Here is a 13,642-nt window from a genome sequence, read left to right on the forward strand (position 1 = left end):
GCCCCCCCACCCCACGCACACACATTTAGATAGATAGATAGATAGATAGATAGATAGATAGATAGATAGATAGATAGATAGATAGATAGATAACGACACAAATGTTATTCACATAAATACTTTTATTAGCAACATATTATTATTATTAGTAGCAGTAGTAGTAGTAGTAGTAGTAGTAGTAGTAGTAGTAGTATATCATATCATATCATTATAGACTTTTGTAGTAGTAATTTTTTATGTATTTATGCTCCTTGACCAGCAGAGGGAAACATAACTCCATCAAAGCCGAGTTCTGACTGAAACCGGAAGTAGCTCTGACGCAACGTCACAATATAACTTGTGCTGCACTATTATACAAAATTAAGATTTGTGGTTTAGGAGAAATACAGTGCCCTTCACAATTATTGGCACCCCTGTTTAAGATGTGGTCGTGGACTTCTAAAAATTCTCCTTTTTTTTTAAAACAACATAGAACCCAAATGCAAAAAAAGAGAAAAATCCAACCTTTTATTTAAGTACATAACTTTGGTGGTAAAAAAATCATACATTTAGAAAAAAAAAAAAAACTTGAAATCATGTGTCCCACAATTATTGGCACCCCTAACAATTCCTCTGAAAAAATTAATTGTTTTTCTTTTTTAATATATTTTTCTGTAGTTGCTAAGGTTGGTCAGGGTATCTAGGGACTTTTAATTAGTAATTCATGATTTCCTGTTTCCCTGGGGTATAAATATGACGTGACACAGAGGCCTAATTCTCTTACCCATTTGTCAACATGGCAAAGACAAGAGAACACACCATTCAAGTAAGGCAGATGTGTGTCGACCTTCATAAGTCAGGCAATGGCTACAAGAAAATAGCCACTCGCCTTAACTTGCCGGTATCTACAGTCAGAGGAATCATTAAGAAGTTTAAAACAACTGGAACAGTGACAAATAAGGCTGGAAGAGGTCCCAAGTTTATCTTGCCACAACGCACAGTGAGGAGGATGGAAATCGAAAACCTGTGGGGCGAGCTAAAGAGAAGAGTGCATAAGAGAGGACCCAGGACACTGGATGATCTAGAAAGATTGTGCAAAGAAGAATGGTCAAAAATCCCTCTCTCTGTGTTCTCCAATCTTGTGAAATGTTATAGGAGGAGATTAAGTGCTGTCTTGTTGGCAAAAGGAGGTTGTACAAAGTATTAACATCAGGGGTGCCAATAATTGTGGCACACATGATTTCAAGTTTATTTTTTTTTTCCTAAATGTGTGATTTTTTTTTTTACCACCAAAGTAATGTACTTAAATAAAAGGTTGGATTTTTCTCTTTTTTTGCATTTGGGTTCTATGTTGTTTTAAAAAAAAGGGAAGTCCACGACCACATCTTAAACAGGGGTGCCAATAATTGTGGAGGGCACTGTATATACTATTCAAATATTTTAATATACTGTTTAAAAGTCCTGTTTTACTTAATTGTTACTTTAAATAAACAATTATCAACTATGTAGTGTGCTTAGTAGTTAATATTTCATAGTAAGTCTACACAATAGTAGACAATCTTTCCTTAAATATTACAATACAGTATTATTATTATTTTTTAAATATAATTATAGTTATAGTCATAGGTAAATATAAGGGAAAATAACTGATCATTCTAACCACAGATGTCCAAAAAGATACTGAACCTTATATTTTCTTCCTCCAGTACTGCCATTTGTTTCCTGTTCATATTTATAATGTTGCTTACTAATCTAATTTTATAATCTGACTAGAGTATGATGAAACATGCTGCATGAGTTGCGATAAACAGAGTGAGGTAGTAAAATATAATAAAATGTCTATTTTACTGTGAATATTCTCATCACACAAAAACCAAACTTATAAATGGATCGTATGTGTGCTAGTGTTATAACTGCATTGGCAATAAAGTGAATATGTCTCATTTAAACTGTGAGCCACAAGTAAAAATTCAGTCACAAGACTCTCTCACTCAGTGACGTAAGTAATAACAACTGGATGTTTGTTTGTGCCTAACATTGGTGGTGTGATGTGGTATGTAGTATCCATGATGAAATGACATGTCTGTGATGATGTATGAGTCTGAAAACTACAAGTATAGTCTAACAGCTTTGATTGAACATTTTGTTATATTAGTAAAAGCCTCAGAAACATTTTAGCTTAGAGTATATTTTTCCTCTAAATCAGTAACATTTCACTTTTGACAGACATGTTCCTCAAAGACCTAAAACCCATCTACTGACCACCTGTCCAACACACACCAACCCACCGACCCACCCACACACCCACCAACACACCCACCAACACACCCACACTAACACACAGACACACTAACCCACACACACACAAACACACACACGCACACACACACACACACACACACACAATGTGAAGCCTCTAGGGCCTGTTGCACCACTCACCCATTGTCCCCTTCATTTCTTCTCATTGCTCTTTACCTTAGGCTGCCATATGGTCAAACAAGAGGGCAAGAAATGATCTGTAATTAGTGAATTTAAAGCCAAACCTGCATATAACATTTAGGTGATTTAGGTAGATATTGTTTATTAGAAGATAAACAATATCATGGTCTGAATTCTGTGTATGCACAACAATTTCTACATTGATTTTAGGTCATCATTTCCTTGCAGTCTCCACCAGGTTGCTACCATTCATCTTTACCACACAACTCACAGGAAACATGCTAAAAATAAAAAATAAAACATAAGAACTGGTTTTTGTCTTGTGTACACTCCCATGTTTTTTTTTTAATTTTTCTGTCAGTTGATGATAACACATCAATTCAGTTGATTGACTTGGCAAAGGTCAGGCAGTGTATTTTGCAAGATGATGTTATGAAGGCTTGTTATTGATGTGGTGAATAGCAATTTATTTTGTAGCTAGACAAACTAAGAATGAACAAAAATGTGCAATTGTGAAACATCATTATGGTGTCAGTATGTTCATCCTGTTCCTCGAAAGTCTCACAGAAATTGTAAAAGCTGTCACTAAAAAGTTTTTAAACCTCACTTGTGCAGATTAGTACATTTTATATGGTCAAGTAATTTAAATCATTTGATACATTTACCAGTAGTGTATAATGTATTTTTAAGACACAAAATCTAATTTATTGAAGGTTGACGTTAAATCTGGAGTCAGAGCTCAGAATGTGTACGTCTGATTTAAACCACAGTTTATTTTGTAAGGACGTTTTTTGCTTTGTCTAATTTTGTGCTCTTGTACATCATTGTACTCATATTTTTTGGTTTTATAGTATGTGCATAAATGTAAACGTTATCAAAAATCCGTAACTCTATTTATGCTTAGTGGAGTTTGCCCGAGGAAAGTGGTAGCTCTGTTCTCAGTTAAAATCCCAACACCACCAAGCTACCACTGCTGGGTGCTTGGTCAAGGCCCTAACCTTCAACTGCCCAAGATGTATAGATGAGATAATTGTAAGTCGCTCTGTATAAGGGCATCTACCTAATGCCATTAATGTAAATTTAAATGTAGAGTTTGGAGGTAAATGGATAGGTGTGTGAGACAAAATACATTGTTACATTAGGTGCAGTTTGGATCAGCCTGAAATACATCTGTTGTGCTCCCTGATAGGAAAAACCATGCCAGAGAGAGAGAAAGAGAGAGAGAGAGAGAGAGAGAGAGAGAGAGGAAAATATTTTTGAGCAGGAGACTGGAAAAGACAAATTAAATGCAACATAATCCTCCGTGGCGAACGGCTGTTAATTTGCTGTTGAGAAGGAGGCGGGGTGGAGGGCACTCACAAAGGCGTGCAGAATTCTGTACGCACACACACACACACACACACACACACACACACACACACACACACACACACACACACACACACAGGCAATCTGCTGCTTGACTGACACCATCGCTCTGGCATGGTGACACAATCAGAGCAGGGATGTGCTTAAAACCCCAATACACTTTACACCACACTTGTCTTATAAGAATGATTTATTTGGCTTATAGGATTTAAACACACACTTATACACCTTTACTACATTTCACTAGCTTGGATGAAAAATAAATGCTTAACAAAGCCTTATACATGTCTATTGTGTTCACTTACTCACTGATGACTTTTAATTAATTTGCAAATGACATGTTGAGACATTGAGGCTATTTTATTTCATTTAGACTCACAGTATGGATTTAACTTCCTTAGTCTATTAGCTATTATAGACAAAATAATGATTTATTCTAATTATTATGATGATGATTATCATAAATCTATATGAAATTATTATTGTTAGTGAAAAATCTACTAGTAAAATCAACCTTTAACTGACTACATGAACATAAATAGACGATGGTGACGATATCACCGGGAAAATACATTTCGAAAACATTCATGTTTAAGGCTAAATCATCAGAATTAGTGACCTTGATATGTTCATCTTTCGCAATTTATGCCGATTAGGATGATCTTTCGATCTGGAGAGCAAATCGACGCTTATAGATAATAAATAGCAAATATTAAATTCTAAATAAGACAATTTGTTATGATAACATAAATGCATTGATTGTTGAATCTCTAGGGATTTATTAATTTCTCAACAATATGAATCAACTGATCTTTCATGAAGAAAGAAGGCGAAAGGGATACGTTGTAGGAGGTAGACCTTTTTTACTGGTGTCTGTTGGATTCATGTCTCCAAGAGAGCTACAGAAAGAGAGAGAGAGAAATAAAGATGAGAAAGAGAGAGAGAGAGAGAGAGAGAGAGAGAGAGAGAGAGAGAGCAGGAGAAGCAGGGAGGTGGGGGAAGAGAGCAGTAGGGGATGTAATCACAGCAGCAGGAGGAGGAGGGGTTGGTCTTAGTGTGATGTGAATGGAATTGGGAGCGAGAGAGAGAGAGAGAGAGAGAGAGAGTGAGAGAGAGAGAGAGAGAGAGAGAGAGAGTACAAATCAACCTGCCTTAGTCAGAACAACAGCGACACAATAAGCCAGGGAGAAGGCAGTGAGCAGGCAGGAAGGATTTTCTTGTCCTAGAGACAATCATAGCCAAAAAGGAGAGAAGAAGACAAGCCTAAAAGAGGGAGAGAGAGAAGCAGAGAGAGAGTGCAGATAGCAGAAAAATGCTGTCATGGAAGAAAGGGGGGAGAACAGCAGGATGGAATAAGGACAGAGCAAGCAGACATGCAGAGGTAAGACCATTTTTATTAAATGCACACAAACAGACACATACATGCACACACATTTGTGAGCTTGGATCTAGATCTTGGAACTAGATGCTTTCCTCATTCTTGTTGAGACCCCAATACTTCCTTTACCCAATGTGTGTGTGTGTGTGTGTGTGTGTGTGTGTGTGTGTGTGTGTGTGTGTGTGTAAGCAGAAACAGAAAATAAATATGAGATTTGAAAAGAGGATGTGTGAAACACAGTGAGGGGAAATGCTTAGGAGGAAATGATGTCGAGGGCTTGGTACGAGCTGTGCTTGCTTTCACACTGGCTCCTGTTGTCTCAGAGAGAAGAGAGAGAGAGACACACACACACACACACACACACAGGCATATACACACGCAGCACTTTTATGACGTTGACACGGAGCCACTGCAGACCTTGCTGTGAGGATTGCAAAGCTGCAGGATCGGAGGATGTGGAGCAGGTGAAGAGAGGGAGGGAGAGAGAGAGAGAGAGGCAGTGAGAAAGAGAGAGAGAGAGAGAGAGAGAGAGAGAGAGAGAGAGAGAGAGAAGCAGTCCCACAAAGGTAAGATGGATTTCTGCACATAGTCAAATCCTGCAGATGGAACAAGGGATAGAAGGATGTATGATTGTGTAATATTAAAAAACTGGGGAAGACAGTCACAAGACGTGCAGAAACAATAAGAAATGGAGAGATGCCTCTCACCCACTTCCACTCTTTTCTGAAAGATGAGGGTGTTGTTTCCAAGGTGGCACATAGAGGGGAAAAAAGAAAGGATTCAGATGTATTTGATTTCCCCCCACCTTTTTTCTCTTTTTCTCTGAGGACAATGTTAAAACCTGGAGGGATGAATGGAGATAAATAGGCTTCTTATATAACCAACAGCAATAATGGTATAATGGCACTTGACCCTGTGTGTGTGTGTGTGTGTGTGTGTGTGTGTGTGTGTGTGTGTGCGTGTGCGCATGTGAGTGTGTTGGATGATGTGGAAGTAGCTCCACCGCACAATGACATGCCAACTAAAAATAAATGCATTAGCCTTTGTCATAAGGACACTTACAATATAACAATGCTTTCTCTCGTTTTACTACACATAATCTCCTCATTTCCCCCCCTACACGATTAGCACATCAGGCCTGATCCCAGATCAGGTCCAGATCCAAACATTGGATCCCAATGAATCATTTATCCCAGTGCAGTAAATCAGAGTGTGTGTTAATCTGCAGCATGGCGTCAGCACGCTTAGCTGGGAGCTCTGTGTATGCTTCTGTATTTATCGGAAGTGTTGAACATATGTCAGTCTGAGTCGGTCTCCATCCCCTGCTGATCACAACGCATTCGTTTTGCACTGATCCGGGATCAGCATTTTGTCCGAACTCATGTAACGCACCAAAGTAAGAGATGCTGATTCAAGATCAGTAGTCCAATCCAGTCATTTGCTTTGAGGGAAGCGATGTTACAGAGGTCATGCTTGAGACAAGGTGTTGTTAATCAAGTTAATCTGCGTTCGGCTGGCTTGATTAGATGATGGAACAACCAGCAATAATAGATATCATTTCATGCTCACATACGCCTATAGATTTGTAATTCCAATCACACTTGCATGTATTCCTATTGTTTGAATTGAAAACACATCAGCGCTATGAGCCAGAGATCGTGAGTTTGAATCTCAATAATCACACAGCTATCTGTGGTTAAGAGCTCAGGTGGCAATCATGGACGTCTTCGAGCTCATGTATTTAAAAGAGGTTAAATAGCACTGTTCATCAAATTGAAAAGATATTGGTTTTCCTTTGTTACTTGCAGGAAGCACATGCCTTCACCCTACCTGGTTAGTAGCTAAAAGCTGGCTAGGAATTTGCTAAGAGCTTTAATTAGGATGAAAGATGGGGAAAGGGAATGTCACATAACTGTGGCATCTTCATACTATTAAATGATTTGCCATTTTTCAGATAATTATATTATATATATTATATATCTAATAATATTCTTAAACATTATTTGGCCTGATTTGCCTCAAATGATATTTAGCTAGCTACATAATATGGCAAATGTGCCTAAGTGTATTTAAATATCAGCAAAAATCTTCCAAATAAACAACAGTGACCTTAAACTTCAAATTTGTAAGTGAGCATAAAGCGTATTAAACAATCTTTTCTTTTTAGTACATTACCTTACCAACAATTTATTTTAATGTTTGTTTTACCCAGTTCATAATGTGATGGTTTGTTTGATATGGATGCCTGATCCAATATCTCTAAAGCAATTTAAATTAAAAAAATTTATTATTTACATTATTAACATGATTATTTTTGTCAGTTTCTTAAAACTGGAAAAAGCATGCCCACTTGTTTACTTAATCATATCACACCCTCTTTCCATATTCTCACAAGGAAACTCACCAATCCAACAGCTCACAGTTCATGAACAGTGACATTCATTCAGGATCAGTGTTTATTCACAGTTGTGCTCTAAAAAATGTGTTGTGATATTTGAAAAATTTGCATATTTTCACTGTAAATATGTGACATGTTTCCCCTAGGGGGAAACATGTCACATATTTACAGTGAAAATATGCTGTACATTGAAATACTATATATGAAAACAATACAGAATTATCTAAAAGTGATTAAATAGGATAAACATAAAGTCTCAGGTGATTGTTTTCTAAATAAACAACTGGTGTAAGACAGAGATACAGAGATAGATAGATAGATAGATAGATAGATAGATAGATAGATAGATAGATAGATCGATAGATCGATAGATCGATAGATCGATAGAGCAAGGTAGGATACGATTAAGGTACCGTATTGTATAAACTATACAGCCTATTTGTATGTGTACATTTGGACTTAATAAAGTTATTTATGTTTAATTTTGTGTAATTGGTATCGTCAAAATCATAAAGCCAAACCATCATAACTTGGCGACCATCTGTACTTGAATATATGATATTTCTCATTTCCTTGTTTTCACTGTGGAGAAAACAGAACAAATTAAATAGCGTTTCAGGAAAGCACTACATCAGGTCTATGTTGAAGCTGAATAAGGCCTACTGGGTTTTAAAGCAAGCTTTCAATTTGCATAATAAATTAAGCTAGTCAAAATGTCAACAGTATCTGAGTGTAAGATAAGTGCAGAACCTGTGCTGTGTGGTCAGCTGAGTGTTAGACAGACCCACTACTACAGACAAACACACAGAAACACACAGAAACACATACACACATGTGACCCATGTACATCCATCAATCCATGATGAATGTCCTTAATGTCTTCTTTTCTTTTATTAAAATCCGCACCATTTGCCATTTTTAATTCACCTGTAAATCTCACCTCAGTGACACTGATATGGGCCTAGTGTGCTTAAAGATCTACGGCTCAGAAAAAAATACTCTGACGGAAGTTTTTTGCAGGCTTAAATTTCTAAAAAGAGCTTTGGTTTTCCACTCATCTCTTGTTATACCTGTAAAAATAAAGTTAGTGTTAGAATATAAATGTACTATGAGCTGTAATAGAACTTCCTTTTACAGGAAATGCTTTATGCCTCAGTGCCGCACACCAGCACACTTAACATGGTGCATGTTAAAATGGCACTCTTAAATATTACATGTGTTGACCTAAATGATGGGAATTGGTGCAGGCAGTACAGTATAACTGACGATAAAGGCACATGCTTTATATACTATTGTGTGTTTTCTGCTTTAGGTGATTGCAATATTGCATTAATGTGTGTCTGTTTTGGCATTTGTATTGTATGTCTCATAGTCTCCATCTGTCTGATCAGGCATAGGATTTTCTGTAACCCAAGCTCCAGAAACAAACAGTAACCCTTTTGGTAAGATAATAGCTTCCACTCTTCTGGGCATAACTTGAGAGTAGTGTTTATATCTAGAAAGAAGCACATTTATCCAACAGTTGAATGGGAAAACTAAAGCTAGCATCTGTAACACATCAGAAAACAGTGTGCTATATGTGCTATAGTAATATTTGATGATAAAACATTTCAGATCATCTTATTTGTACATCTCATAACTCTGACTGATTTATAACACTTTATTTGTCTCACATGGTTCTGTTTGCAGGACAGGCATTAAACTGCCATTTTATGGGTACATTAATACCTCTCTCATTCAACAAACTATAAGAAGTGCCTACTTTTGCACTTAACTCAGGGTCTTTTGGAAGCAATGGACGTATGTTCACTTACATTTAATGTGTATGAGTGTAGTGGTGTAATGCTAGAGTTGTTGACAAAAGGCTACTGTGGGAATACTTACAGTAATGTTAAATTGAAGCTTGAACACAAACCCAACACACAGTATCCCTTCAGCTCCAAGAGCATTAGTAAGATCAGGGGCTGATATTGTGTCAGCTTTCCAGTTCATCCCAAAGTGATCAGTGTGGTTGATGTCAGGGATCTGTGTAGAAAACCGAAGTTCTTCTACTCTTATTAAAACCATGTTTTCATGGAGCTTGCTTTGTGCACCAGGGCATTGTGATGCTGGGACAGGTTTGGTTTTCTTAGTTCCACTGAAGCTAAAGCATACTGAGACATTATATACAACCTCGTGCCAACAGTTTGGCGGGTATAACTTTTTGCCATAAAGTGTAGCTGTGGCACATCCATCAAACACTGTATTTACTGTTCTCACATTGTAGCATTTAAAAATATTTGTTCACTCATCAGCCACTCTTTTTTATTTCCCATGTTGAAACGAACCATTTACCTCTGTGTTTAATGTTTTATGTGCTACACCTTTCTGTTGACACTTGAGATTAAATAAAGAGGGGTGTAAGAAAATATCAATACACGTAAGTATAGCAGTATTTTCTTTGGCGATACTGTAAAGATTCTCAAAAATGCAATATCGATGTTAAAAAAAAAAATATATCATACAAGATACATGGCAGTTGATTCATTTCAAGTGTATATCCCGACCTATAGACAGCAATCTTCTTATCTCTAAACTGAAACACTGACAGGAAGTACTAGCATAAGGTCACGCCACTGATTTTAGCGTTAGCAGAAGTGGTAGCAGCATTCACCGACTTGCGCCGATGGCAATTGTTTTTCAGGTGGGAATGTGTTAAAATGGCATTAAAAAAGATCAGGAACAACATGAACTGTTCATGGTTGCACTGATAACCAGACAAAGTTTAATTTGTGGCTCAAAGAACAGTGCTATATACACAAACCTAAAGTTAGAGTGGACATGCCTGTCTTGCCTTGCCTGTCTGCATTCTCTACCTTTATAGAAATAACAAGTCTTTCTTACTTTTTATTTTCTTTATATTTACCTCCCTAAGATTGTAGCTTTTAGATGTAAAACACTAGTTAATGCTCAGATCATGCTTTTGCTACTTTTACTACTAGCCTAATGCTAATGGTAATATTAATAATATAATACAATAATCCTCATGGAGCCCACTTCAAATGAGGAGTCTTTAATGATTATATGCATATGTTTAACAAATATTTTCAAAAGTACTATTTTAGGTACAATTATACTAATTGTGTTCCTGTAAGTCCGACACAGGTTTGTTTAAGGGGTTAGGATTAGCAGTGTAATTTTAGATGTAATTTGTGCAAATGCAGATCCCACTGTGTTCTGGTAAAAAAAAAAAAAAAACGTTTTTGCTAAGGATTGCATATGGTGGTGTGTTCTTAATAACAGTGTTCCTAAAATTATATCCTATTTCTCAAATAAGAAATATCATAATATAGAGCTCAGTTAAAATTCAACATCAGTATATGTAATGTAGACCCACATCGATTTTATGCACGTATGCTGTGTATCAAGATTTGAGCGTTCCAACCATCTCTTTAAAGTGCAAGTCTACAAGCCTGCTCTCCACTCTCCAAACATGCACAAAAGCAAAGACATGCACAAGCATTAGCCAAAGGAGAAAATCCTCCTTCCATTAAAACAGCAGATTTTTTCCTCCCAAACAGTTTGTTTGCTGTGCAGACATGGATTCTTCTACCTTGAATTAGTGAGAGCAGTGTTATATTGCAATAAGGATAACAGAGGCACATTTGTAGATCCTTAAACAACAATAAAAAAAAGCAATGAACCATGGAGCGGAGAAAAAAATGAAGATATTTAGATGGTATAGTATAAAGTGTGTGTGTATTTCCTGCTTACAGGGATAATGTTTTTTGAGATTTGAGCTCCAAGCTAGCTCTATTAAATACACTGAGTGACTTTGAATCTGCATTTTATGTGCAAGCTTAACTTTAAACTTACTGTAACTATTCCCACGCTAGCCTTTCAACAACCACTTTTGTATTATCACAGCATTCAGCATAGACTCTTACACCCTAAATGCGAGTGCAAAAAAGAGAATCGTTAAATCCATTGCCTGCAAAACAAATAGAGTTAGTTGTGATCCCTTATGGATTGTTCAATATGAGAAGTCAATGTATTTTGTCTATATTGCAATTTATTCATAAAATATCAGTGTATCCTACAACAGAAATCTTGCGTGATGAAGGAGGTGTAATAAACCAGTCAGGGTTACAGTGTTGGACAATATAAATGACGGCTTACAAATTATTGGCCAATATTTCATATAATATAAATTAGTGTTCCACTTTTACTGCAAAAAGATGTCAGCAAATATTAATATGGAATTATTTTAAATCAAATGTAATTAGATGCTTCACACATTTCTAGCTTTTCTTTTCTTATTTGACTAAAATTCTATTTTTTTTTTTAAATAAATGCTATTAATTTGCTTAATGAACTGCCAGTAGAACAAAACCATTTTAAGAACATGTATAAATAAGTTTAATGGTTTTTAAATGTTATTTATTGTAATCATATAGTGTAACACTAGATAATTATAACTAATTATAACTATATTCCATGATAGGTGTGCATTTTTAATTTTGAAGTAGTGTTAACATTTTCAAGTCTCAAATTTTTTTTGGTTTGTTATTTTGAATATTTGTTGCTAAATTGCTATAAAATACTTTTTATATTTTATTCTATTTTCTCCTAAAGGGTATCCTGAACATGATTTATTCTGAAACTCTATTCATATTTGTGACTGAGTGATAACTAGATTGTGCAGCGATGATCACACATCCCGTCCACTCACTCTCTCACACACACACACACACACACACACACACACACACACACACACACACACACACACACAGAACTGGATTACTGAAGAGAGAAAAAAGCTTTTCACAGTGGCTCAGATGAAGGCGATCAATAAAGTCAATCAATGTCACTTCATCAAATGTGATCGATGAGTTTTTGACCTGCTTAGCTCCAACCCCCTACACCTCTTCCAAGCCATCATGGTTAAACAGGAGACCCTGTTTTTGTGAAAATGTAATGAAATAAATAAGATTATAATACAGCAGATAACTGGGAGGTTACTGGTTACAGGTATCTGATTTTACTTTTTCTACACTCTACACTCTTTCTATCACATTCATCATATTTTTTGCATCAGCTAGGAACCTTTTTTTGTATCACACTTACAAATGTAAATTCAAATGATGTGACAAGAACAAGAATTTCTGCATTGCATGTTGGATAGGGTCTTCGTCCATACATGCAAGGTCAGTGGAAAATAGCAAAATGGATGGATTAAGACAAACAAGAACAAAAAATTCAAGCAACATGCTTCAAGAACATTTAAAAAAAATGATTTAATACATATCGCATTGTATTAATAGTATGTAAGCTGTTATAGCCATTATAATCATGCTAACACTCATTTGAGAGTTTCATTAAGTGAATTGAGGTATAGACATATTTTGCATTTGTGAGCTTTACAATTCGTTACAGACGGAACTGAAAGTGAACATTGAAGCGTTTAATAATAACGTGAAAACATCATGAAAATCGAATACACAAAGGTGGAAGAAATCACGTAAAAAATAATGAAAGTATAAAGTGGCAAAAATAAAAAATAGCTTGTGATAATGAATTGTGAATTATTAATCGAAAAAAATATTTAAATCACATGTGAACTCCGATGATTTGTGTAAAATTCAGTCAGAAAAAAAAAATCTGACATTTACATGTAGAAAAAAAATCATGTGAAAATAATTATAATATTGTTCTTAAAAAAACGTCCAAACATTACATGTAAACGAAAAAAGTATGCAAAAATCACTTGAAAAAGTTTCATTCATTCATTCATGCATTTATTCATGTGACACTTCTGTTAAAGTGATTTAGAAATCTGGGATTTTATAAAATGTAGATTTTTTTTTTACATTACATTTTAATTAATTTTATTATAATGAGTTCTGGTTTCAATGCATATATATGTATTTGAGAATTGTTTAATGCTGTAGGTGTATGTGAGCTGCGTCATGTGCTCTGGCTAAACAAATGTCAGGGGGGTGAATAATCAATTCCTATGGTAGCAGGAGAAGCAGTGGAACAAGAGGTTTACTCTTGAGGACAAGGCTGGTATATGAGCGAAAGTGTCAGGAGAGAAC

At 35.9% G+C, this 13,642-nt stretch overlaps 1 protein-coding gene across 1 annotated transcript in view; it reads left to right on the plus strand.

The window, feature by feature from the left end:
- Window positions 1-4,908: 4,908 nt before the first annotated feature.
- The window catches only part of zmp:0000001168 (signal-induced proliferation-associated 1-like protein 2), a 64,285-nt gene continuing 55,551 nt past the window's right edge, over window positions 4,909-13,642 (plus strand). Inside the window, exon 1 of the mRNA XM_046838558.1 lies at window positions 4,909-5,167. The gene's annotated coding sequence lies outside the window, so the exon portion shown is untranslated. The remainder of the gene's footprint in view (window positions 5,168-13,642) is intronic.

Source organism: Silurus meridionalis, chromosome 25, assembly GCF_014805685.1.
Source record: "Silurus meridionalis isolate SWU-2019-XX chromosome 25, ASM1480568v1, whole genome shotgun sequence".
Lineage (NCBI taxonomy): Eukaryota > Metazoa > Chordata > Actinopteri > Siluriformes > Siluridae > Silurus > Silurus meridionalis.